Below are 11,792 nucleotides of genomic sequence, written 5' to 3'. Positions count from 1 at the left end.
AGAAAAGTTAATGTGTTGCGCCTGTAGATACTTGGCTCTTAGGACATCCAAAATCGGGCAGATAATCAAGAAATGAATTAGATCATCTTGATCTTTTCCACATAACGGGCAGGGGGAACCAGTATTAAATTTATAAACCCTACCAAGGATATACAGTTGAGGCTTCTTCTCAGACATTAATCTTAGTTGACTGGCAACTCTGATCATATCGATGTGACATTTAAAGTGAATGTATTGTTCACCTAAACCAAAACTGCTAATATTCCTAAGGAACGTGTTAAATTTGGCGTTTAACAGAGATTCGACATCCTTACTAATTAGATTATTGTTGAATCTTGCCAAGATATCTGTCAGTTTACCCTCGGGTATGTACTGTTTTTCCCAGACATCGTCGGAGCCAATAATCTGAAATTGCTTTCGCAAATCAGCGGTCCAGTTAAAAGGGATGCTAGGGATATCAATGCTGTCAAGCAACGCGGCATAACAGATACGAGGCAATCTATTTTCGGGCATGGCTAAGATTTTCTGCCATAAAAAGACCGTACGTTTAAAATTTTTTGAAATTAAATGAGTATGGCCAACCTCCAACCTGACAAATGCATCTGGGGTATTCCTGAATAATTTTAACAAAGTTTTGAAAAATTTTAGAGGTGTTCTCTCGGCAATATCGGCATATTTGAATCCCCACAGTTCAGATGAATGTAGGAGAACACTGGATACTAGAGAGTTAAATAAATAATTTTTAACTTCCCAAGAGTCACATTTCATTTTGGCTAAAATAGAAAGAACCGAAGAGACAGCCAACATACTCTTAGTTTTAAAAAATTGAGCAGCTTGTAAGAATTTACCGGAAGTGGAGAATGTGGTTCCTAAATAAGTAAAGGTGTGGACTATTTCAATATGTTTATTGTTGCAGAAGAAATTTGGAATATTTTTCGGTGGCCGACCCTTAAAGAAAGGCATGATAACAGTTTTACTCGTGTTGATTTCTAATAAATTAACATCGCATAAGATTTAAGCAAATTAAGTTTAAATTGTACATCTCTCGGGGAGTATGCGGCGATCGCTAGATCGTCAGCATATAGCAACATTAGGAGTTCATTAGAGCTATTAATTCTTATTCCCCTTGCTCCATTATCCCTGAAATATTCCACGATGTCAGAAATATAAAGATTGAAAAACAGAGGGCTTAGCTTCTCCCCTTGTAACACCCCTTGAGTGATATTAACATTTTCATCAGAATCATAATTACCCGATAAGGTTATATACGAGTGCTCATATAAGGCTTTAATAATGAGAATAATCTTTGAGCTAATTCCCATTTTATATAATTTAGTCAGCAACAATCCATGAGGAACAGAATCGAAAGCTCGTTTAAGGTCGACGAAAATTATGTAAATCCGTCTTTTGTTGAATTTAAGATTAAGATTTATTATACTAGAAAGAGTGAAAGTGGCATCAATGCAGCCCCTGCCTGCTCTAAAGCCATTTTGTTCTTCCGGAATTAAAGAGAATTGATCACACCATGTTATTAAGCGGTCATATAAAATCTGCGTAAAGAGCTTTACAATGTTGTTAATAAGAGCGATTCCTCGATAGTTGAGTGGATCCTTAGGATCATTTTTTTTATGAACCATTTTCATTTTCACAGCGAACCAAGATTGGGGGATCTTCTCCTGTTTGAATATCAGATTGAAAAGTTGTAATAAAAGGTGTTCCCAGGACGGGGTCAACATTTTAAAGGCCTCGTTTGGTATAAGGTCAACGCCAGGAGCCTTACCACTTCCGCTCTTATATATGCTTGGTTGCAGTACTTCCAAACTAATATCTTGATCTAATTCCGGCTGAAAGTGTCCAAAAAAGGTAAAATTATAATCAATATTATTTGGGTAGATATTAAGGAAAAACGAATGCCACTCACTATCTGAGATGCAATTTACAGGTTTTTTATTACCGCGATACCTATTCACTGCCCTCCAGAATTCAGCTGAATTAGTAACATTAGAAAATGTATTTTTTAATTCTGCCTCATATAGTTGTTTGGAATGTTTTACAAGGGTCTGATGGCTCTTCTTAGCACACAAATAATTTGACAGAGATTGCTGTGAATGATTTTTCTTAAATAGTTTATAAAGACGGTTTAAATTAGCCTTTGATTTTTTACAAGCAGATGAAAACCAAGGACTATTACCAACATAGCCTATTTTATGAATTTTCCTGATTATGCCCGCTTCGTTTAGTGAAAGATAAAGAGTGTTAGTTATGTTAGAAGATAATAGATCAACATCATCACTGTTTATGTAAATGTTGGTTGAAACGTCAATATTCTGTATAAAATCGAGCCATTTGTTTACGTTTTTTCAATCAATGGAATAATAAGTTAAATTATTTTCATTAGAATCTTCTCTTTTAATTATTATATTATTATTCTTCATTTGCTTATTTATTTTGCAACTGAATACAATCTACAATCAGCAAAATAGATGGAAATTCAGGAAATGGGGTTTTTTGTTTTTCCTTTTTTTCCTCAGAATAACTTTAAACAGGATCTCCTGTCGAAATAGTACTTTGGTAATCTGGAAGTGCACTACTGCAGAAATAAGAGAAAATAAATATCTTTTAAAGGAAGAAACGTTCCTTTTTTTAGTATCACCTCGAGTACATCAAACAATAATTTACAAAAATACTAAAACTAACTCCAAAATTATGCATATTTGAGGAAATAAAAGAAATTTTTCATCTTAATGAACATCGCTATATATATATTTTTACAAACAATGAATTAACAATATTCGGAATGGTAAACGTGCACTATCTTACTTTTAGAGATGTGAAAATTAATCGCAGAGGTTTGCACTGGTCAGATAAGCAAAACCATTAAAAGTGGTATAAAAAAATTCTTTCTACTTCAATTTACAAGCTCTTTAAACTTAGCACGGAAGGAGTTAGCAGCAAATTAGTGGTCTCAAATAAAAGGAGCTTAAAGCAGAAGAAAAATTTATTCTGCACCGTTAATCCGATTACCAGGGAAAAAATACCTCGCACGCTGTTGTTATAAGGTAATTGGATTTGTATTCAGAATAGTTCACTTTCTTAGACACATATAATGAGTTTTGATGAACAAGCTTGTACAAAGATTTACGTAATTAAACAGAATCCGAAAGTTAATTTGTTTGTGTACAGGATTTACTTTTATTTATCGATCAGCTATTACATTCTCTTACTTCCAGTTAAGAATGAATGCAATCGTGTCCAATTTTTTTAAATGCGTTTCTCCAGTAATATAAGTAAATTCTCTAAATGAAGAAAAAAGAATATACAAATTGTTTTAAAAGCATGGTCTGAAAGTGTTATTTGTTTGTAAAGGAATTAATTACAAAAAAAAAGTCGCAGCGCTGGAACTCGATACTCTATTAAGGATCTGCGACCGCTTCTGATACTAAATTTTCGGCCGGAATCTGTCATCCAAAAGAAAAACTATTAAGCAGTTTTTGTTAGATTTCCAATGATTTTCTTTACCTTTGTACCGATGCACGCAGGGCCTATCTTTTTTATTTGAAAAATAAATTGTTCTTGAATTCTTAGTGTCTTACTCATTTCGCAAGAATATTTTAGTGCAGAGCAGTAATTCTCCATGTTTTAAGTGTTTGCTCTAAAAATGTGCATTAATATTTAAAAGATTTAACAAAAAACACAATAGAAGAGAAAAATCAACGCCCTAAAATACCCGAAATAAATAATAAACTTTCAAAATAAAAATAAGATTTGCCCAATATTATAAAGGAGGATTTGCCCAATATTATAAAGAAGGATTTGCCCAATATTATAAAGGAGGATTTGCCCAATATTATAAAGAAGGATTTGCCCAATATTATAACTAAGGATTTGCCCAATATTATAAAGAAAGATTTGTCCAATATTATAAAGGAGGATTTGCCCTTGAGATAATTTGAGAATTTTAGCAAGAGGAAAAATTTGACAAAGTTGGGTGTTTTTCAACGTTACGCTTTATCGAGCGCCTTTTGACGATCAATCCTTATTCGACTGCCCTACCGGACAGTTTTAATAGCAGCTTTTAGAAAGAAATAACTTTGGTTTAAATCGACAATTTGAAGTAAAAAGAAGTTAATTTCAAAATTATACATATTCAATTTAAAGCTACTATTTTGAAATTTATTTACCAAAGCGGCAGTTGGACAAGTTTCTTTGTATTTGGCAATTTAGATATCAGTATATTTATGACAAATCCATCCGTTAAGTAGAGTTGACACTTTAGAGAAGTGCCTTTGATGGAATTTCCTCTAATAAAAACGTAATGATTAAAAGTTGAAGAACTGGTTATGGTAATAAATACACCAAGTTAAAAGAAAATCGTATGGGCCAAGAAACTTCCAAAAATTTAAACATCGATTCAATAACGTCACCTTTTGTCCAAAAATTTTATTGAGACAGTTCCGATGGTGGCACCGAAACCAAATATCGAATTTGAGCTTGCTGCGATTTTTTTCATTTTTGAGAATGCTAGACAAACGCTCTACAGATATACCAATTTGTAAGAACCAGTTTTTTGGACGCAGTGAATCTCAAAAGGAATATGAAACGGTGAAAACTTGAAACCAAAAATCGGCTACGATCGCATTACTGTCTCTTCGTAGTGTTGTAAGAGAAAGTGAAAAAGATGCAGAAATTAAAACTGCCCGGTAGGACAGTTGTATAAGGGTTGACCATCAAAAACTGCACGAAAAAGTGTAACGTTGAAAAACACCCAACTTTGACAATTTTTTTCTATTTTTCTATAAAAGATAAAATTCCCAAATTTTCTTTATAATTAAAACTGTCCGGTAGGACAGTTGTATAAGGGTTGATGGTCAAAAACTGCACGAAAAAGCGTAACGTTGAAAAACACCCAACTTTGACAATTTTTTTCTCTTTTTCTATAAAAGATAAAATTCCCAAATTTTCTTTAAAATAAAGGGCAAATCCTCCTTTATGACTGTAATTTTTTGCAACAACCCAGATCTAATAGGTTTTGAGAAAAAAGTTGCTGAAAATGAGCAAAAACGGCTTTTTCAAAAATTGTTGTTGTTCTTGTTCTTGTTGTTGTTCTTCTTCTTCTTGTTGTTGTTACCTTTTTTGTAAACAACGTAGCGCCTAAACGCGCAAACCGATTTTCATGAATGAGGTGTCATTCGATTCGGAATTTTATGTAGATGTGCCTTTTGGGGGTCTCGATGCTGTACCTCAAATGGGAGAGGAGTTAGCCCCATGTATGTAAGGCCCCCTCTATAACTAGTTTTACTAATAACTCTGTAAATATTGGCACGTTTTTGATAAAATTTGGTAGGGTGAAAGGGATAGGGCTCCTCTATCTAAAATTAAAGCGACGTTCTGTTCTTACACCTAATAAGGGGAAGTTTTGCAATCTTTTCAAATCATCTTCGCAATAACCGATTTTCGTGAATGAAGTGTCATATTATTCAAAATTTTATGTAGATTTGCATTTTAGAGGCCTTGACGCTGCGCATATTTGGGACGGGAGTTCGTCCAATGTATGTAAGGCCCCTTCCAATATTATTGTTACTGATAACTCTGTAAATCAGCCCGATATTGATAAAATTTGGGAGGATGAAGGGGTTAGGGCTCCCCTGCTTAACAGTAAAGCGAAGGTGTGCTCTTACACCTATTAAGGGGAAGTATTGCAATCGTTTCAAATTATCAAATGGTCTGGCTGTGGGTGTATGAAGGGAGCACATTTTCTCAGAAAAGACTTCCGCGTGTTACTTTCTTCAAACATGGACATTTTATTGCACGGTAGATTAAGCCTCGCTTAGATAATGAAAGTGTAACGAGCGGCCTGAAAAAATTCTCCCTCTATCTCTCTCTGTTTCAGTGTGTGTGATTATCAAATACCAGAAATCGCAGAACGTTAAATGTCTTAGCTTAGATGAGATAAAGTTTTAGTCAAAATCGGTATACCGGAAGTATCACTTTAATGACGAGATTTTTCAGTTTGTCAGGAATTTTTGGGAAACTTATACAGGAAATCCGATTAATCCTAAATTTCTAAACTTATTAGAATTAAATATAACAAACGTCCCAAGTTTGTAGAATATTTGTAAGTATAATTTAAAGAATAATATTAAGAGGAAGTCGTGAGAGTGTTGTTACCAGATTTTGTTCATAGAAATTATAATTTCTGAGAAAATCTTGTTCCAAAAGTTGCGATAAGAGAACTTCATCAGTTAAAACTGTTTGTAATATTAATTTGTATTTGTTGCGATGAGAAAGAGTCAATAATAATAATGTTTTCTATAATTTAATAAACTATGAATAATGTCTACATAAAAACATTCAGAAATAATATCTATGACTAATCCCTAACTTGATAATATAAATGCCATTAGACTTTACTCTTTCCACCTGAATAGTAAACAATAAACATGATATGGTTTTAATTTAATAAACTTTAAACTTATTTAAACTTAACTTAGTGGCGTGATTTCCCCCTCCTTTATCTTTTGAATGCACTATAAAGTGGAAATAATTATTTAATCTAATTCAAACGTCTTTTGACATCCGTAGAAGAAGTGCTTGTTATTTTTTCTATTTTATTAGCTATTAAACTATTTATTGAAGACTTCATACATCCTTCTCAATTTGGTAAGTACATTTTTTGTAATAATTTAGTTAAATACATTTTAATTCAGAAATTACTCTTATTTGGCGGTTGATTTTAGTCCGATTAATTGTACTTAACTGCTGATGTCTGTCTAGATGAAAAGTGATCCTAGTTCTGACTGATTGTTAAAATTCACTTCCTTTATCAAAAAGTTAATAATATTGCTTAGAGTACTTTCGTTGCTCGATCGGAAAAATAAAGTTTAAAAATTTAAAAGTTTAAACCTTCTTGTTGTGATGTAGATACTCTAATTTATTTTTATTTTTTTATCCATTTTTTGAACGTATCTCCCCGCTTTTAAGACCAACTTGCTTCATTACTTTTGTCTGATAATAAACTTGTAACCCAAATTATCATGTTAATGAACAGTTTTCACTTCTTCAAGATTTTCTCTAAACAATTTTCTACTGTAATTTTCTCGGCACATAGTTTGCATATATTTACGTCTATTACTTTTATTTGAAACATTTTTCCGATAAAATTCAATTTCAAACGATTCTGGTGGAGGAAGGAAGGTAGGCAGGCTAAAGTACAATCATTTCATTCTAGTGATCGGAGGTACCACTTAAGTCCTAACAAATGAATTCAATATTCCGCTTAAATTCTTAGTTTGAAGAGAATTGTTTAACCGGAAGTGCCTGTTTAAAAAATAAATAAAACATTTTTTTACTTTTTCACTTCCTCTTAGACAAGTATTGCGCCCTTGTAAAAATTTTCCGTTTCATCTTTCCACCGGAAATGTATATATGCGCACATACTGTATATGTAGCATTGTATGTGTTGTCAAAATATCTCAAAACGAAAATCGTATTAAGCTGATACTCGTATCAGTGATTAAACTGATACTAATTTCAATCAGGTTCGACAAAGCCCACAGACAATACAATCCCTAAACCGGAAGTCTCTACTCTGCTGCATTAGTGAAGAATTTCTTCGTTTTTCATTGATTTTTATTTATTTATTTATTTATTTATTTATTTATTATTTAGTTTTTTTTTATTTATTTTGGTAAATTGCAAATCTATCTTATAATACCATAGCACATTAATGAATTTGGATAACTATAAACTAAATTTCCGCCCTTGCTCAATAATCAGTTATTGTTCTAAAAGTTCTTTTTTGTTAATACATCAAATTAAAATATTTCCAATTTAAAAAAATTACTCTTTAAAGTTTTATGTTTCATTGCAAAAAACAAAATTTACTTCATTTTTCGAACCTAAATTTTTTTTTTCCAGAGTCGAAGGAAACATTACGTTAAGTATTTATATTAAGTATTAGTTATTTATTTCTAAATACTAAAGATTTTAAATTATATTATAGATATGCCTTCTAAACACCGGAAAAAAAAGCAAACAATTAAAAAATTAGTATCGGGTATTAGACAGACAATTGACAGCACTGCTGAGCTCGAAAACTGTAGTTTATACACTATTGTGACCCCCGCCGCAACTAAGCAACAGCGGTACTACGTTAAAAATCGCGAGGGAATAGTAACTAAACAGCGACAATATAACTTAAGAAAAAAAATAGAAATAAAAGAAAAACAGGAAGTGTACAATTTGGAACACAAAGAAACAATAGCAAGGAAACAGAGAGAGTATGATCTAACTAATAGAGAGAAAATACAGAAGAAACAGAGGAAATATGATTTTGTTCATACAGAAGATAAAAAAAAGAAACAGAAAGAGTATGATTTATCTCATAGAGAGAAAATACTGAAGAAGCAGAGAGAGTATGATTTAACTAATAGAGAGAAAATACAGAAGAAGCAGAGAGAGTATGATTTAACTAATAGAGAGAAAATACAGAAGAAGCAGAGAGAGTATGATTTAACTAATAGAGAGAAAATACAGAAGAAGCAGAGAGAGTATAATTTAACTAATAGAGAGAAAATACAGAAGAAGCAGAGAGAGTATAATTTAACTAATAGAGAGAAAATACAGAAGAAGCAGAGAGAGTATGATTTAACTAATAGAGAGAAAATACAGAAGAAGCAGAGAGAGTATGATTTAACTAATAGAGAGAAAATACAGAAGAAGCAGAGAGAGTATGATTTAACTAATAGAGAGAAAATACAGAAGAAGCAGAGAGAGTATAATTTAACTAATAGAGAGAAAATACAGAAGAAACAGAGAGAGTATGATTTAACTAATAGAGAGAAAATACAGAAGAAGCAGAGAGAGTATGATTTAACTAATAGAGAGAAAATACAGAAGAAGCAGAGAGAGTATAATTTAACTAATAGAGAGAAAATACAGAAGAAACAGAGAGAGTATAATTTAACTAATAGAGAGAAAATACAGAAGAAACAGAGGAAATATGATAGAGAGCATATAGATAAAAAAATAAACCAGCAAAGAGTGTATAATGTTGCCCATAAAGTTGGCATAGCAAGGAAGCAGAAACAAAAAGACAGAACAAACAGTGAAAAGAAAACTGAAACACAAAGAAAGTACAATGAAAAAAAAAGAAACGAAATTGACTTAAGACAAGAAAGGTATAATGAAAAGAATCGCGCTGTAATAAATTTAAAAAGAAATATTCGGTACTTTTTGACTCGCCAAAACGTAAATAAACCCTCGGCGTCATTCGCATCTTTATTAAAGAAACGGATTCAAACTCGAAAAAAGATTTGTACATTTCGAGATGAATGCGCGCTAATAAATAAATTGTGTTTATCTTTAAAACGGAATCGTCAGTTCAATAAACACCGCCGTGTAAGGAATAAAATTAATCGCACAATGACTTATTACCTGATAAAACATTCTAAACATTTAACCGGAATTGCCCGATCCTACTTTAGGTATCTAAATAATAAATTAAAAGCCGTTGTCGATGAGGCCGTTAATAAGTTCGAAGTAAATAAAATTAAAACACTAACGTCTAAAAATATCGTAAAAGTATTCGGAGGTAAACAAAAACACACGACACATTCTGAACCTTATTTCTACGAAAGTTCCTACAGCGTGGTTCCTCCCGGACATATATTGCTCACTGATAATCACACCGTTTTCGTGAATAGGCACAATTTTAAAAAGTACATTACTAAAGATAATAATATTGTGGAATGGCCTTGCGGTATCACTTGTAAATTTTCAGACCAAAGTATGAGCACGATTTTAAATAAATTAGTTGAATTAGTAAAAAGCAATGTGAATGAAATGTCAATCAAAAAGCTTGCGAACACATGTAGGTACAGACATCTTAATAAAAAAGGACACACCGTACACTGCGCTTCACACAACAGTATATTTAAATGCAGTACACTTTTGCAAATTCTTTCTGAATTATCGGTACATTACACCGCGTTTAGGAACTTAAAAAGACAGATTTACACTATGCGTAATCTGTCTTTCAAAATAAATCGTGTAACATCGTGTATAAATAAAGCGAATAATGTCGAATCTATTTTACGGTCCGTTAATGATTTAAAAAAGTTTCTCAGAACACTTAAAATCGACACCAATAAATTTAAAAAATATGTACCTTCCACTAGTTGCGACACTAATGAAATAAACATTTTGACTAAATATAAGAAAAACTTGTCTTCGTTAAAAAGTAAAGTAACTTCTTTTCCGGAAAATTTTTGCGCATGTTGCAACATCTTATTTTATGACGAGGATTTAAAAGATTTTATTAAATTTCAAAATAAAGATAATAAATCGTGGCAAACTATAATTATTTATATTAATAAAAATTATGATAAAGTTCATTCGGATAATATTAAAATTTGTACATACTGTGCACAAAAATTAAATCAAAATTGTATTCCCGGACGCGCCGCATATAACTGTTTAGAGGTAGATCTAGTGCCAGAAGAAGTTGGTAAGCTGAATATTTTCGAAACAATGCTGACCCAATTAGTTAAATCGTTCCAATGTGTAGTTCGTCTCCAGCCGAAAAAAGGGAAAATTGCGGTCAGTGAAAAACTTAAAGGGTTAAAGGGTCGCGTCACTTATTTACCCCTCCCTTTGCAGAAAAACGTGGACTTGCTACCGAACGAACTGCCCCAAAATCATGAAGTGGTTGTACTGGTTAATGGCGTACCTACACAAAACCGAGTCATATGGCGAGATTTAGTGAGCGCGAATAAAATTTACAAAGCGATTGCCGCTTTAAAAGAAATTAACCCGTTATACGCGAACGTTAATCTAAATGTAAAATTGTTACCGAATATTAACGAAAATATAGGTAATAAATATACTTTTAAGGATGTATCCGGGGCATCCATAAAAAAAGTAGATAGTGCAACTTTTTATAAAACCGGATTTTATACTTTTCACTCCCTTCATCCGATAAATATGAGCGCGGTTGAATCGAGCGAAATCGAATCGTATCAAATGCAGCAAATGAAGGGAGAGTACGTGTCGGTTTTTGATAAAAATTTAGATTATTTAACATTCCCGCATCTATTTCCTAAAGGCAGGTTCGGAAAATTTGATGTAAATAGAAATGTTCCTCTGTCGGACGCTGAGTATCGTAAAACACGGATATTAAATAAAGACGGGCGATTTCGGCGTGATCCTTGTTATTTATTTCATTTGCTAAATGACAGTGAATTTAAATACCTTGGCGGGGCCATAGCACACTTGTTAAACGTTCGCGCGTACAAACCGTACACGGTGAATGATATTTTAACTAAAGTTACCGTAAACGATGAACAGTTGGAACAGCATTTAATCAATCTATTTAGTTCGTTACGGGGTACTAAGGAGTATTGGCAACGTCGTCGCCAAGAACTCAATGCCATGACACGCGATTTTGGGGCGCCGACTTTTTTTGTAACTTTGTCATGTGCAGAATATGATCATTCCGAATTATTGCAATATATTGTTAAAATTAATAATGATGTTCCTAACGTGGAGAAAATGTCCGCCGGGGAGTTATGTGCGTTAGATCCGACTAGCGTGTGTAGATATTATCACCGCCTCATCCGAAATATGTTCAAGTTTTTAATAAACGATAAAATAAATCCGGTATTAGGTTACGTGGAGCATTATTTTTGGCGCGTAGAATATCAAGAAAGGGGGGCGCCGCATTACCACATGTTATTGTGGATTCGGGATAGTCCGGAAATTAATAACGATTGCTTTAGAAAGGTTGCCGATTT

General features: G+C 32.7%; 1 long non-coding RNA gene across 1 annotated transcript; it reads left to right on the top strand.

The window, feature by feature from the left end:
- The first annotated feature begins 4,830 nt into the window (after positions 1-4,830).
- Positions 4,831-10,463, top strand: LOC141459680 (uncharacterized). Its single transcript, XR_012461574.1, has 2 exons — positions 4,831-6,660; positions 7,918-10,463. It is a non-coding gene; the product is annotated as an uncharacterized lncRNA (long non-coding RNA).
- Positions 10,464-11,792: the final 1,329 nt, after the last annotated feature.

Source organism: Rhodnius prolixus, unplaced genomic scaffold (assembly GCF_049639745.1).
Source record: "Rhodnius prolixus isolate KJV_2025 unplaced genomic scaffold, Rpr scaffold_1, whole genome shotgun sequence".
Lineage (NCBI taxonomy): Eukaryota > Metazoa > Arthropoda > Insecta > Hemiptera > Reduviidae > Rhodnius > Rhodnius prolixus.
Note: the sequence above shows the minus strand (reverse complement) of the source record. Positions and strands in the feature narration are given on the sequence as shown.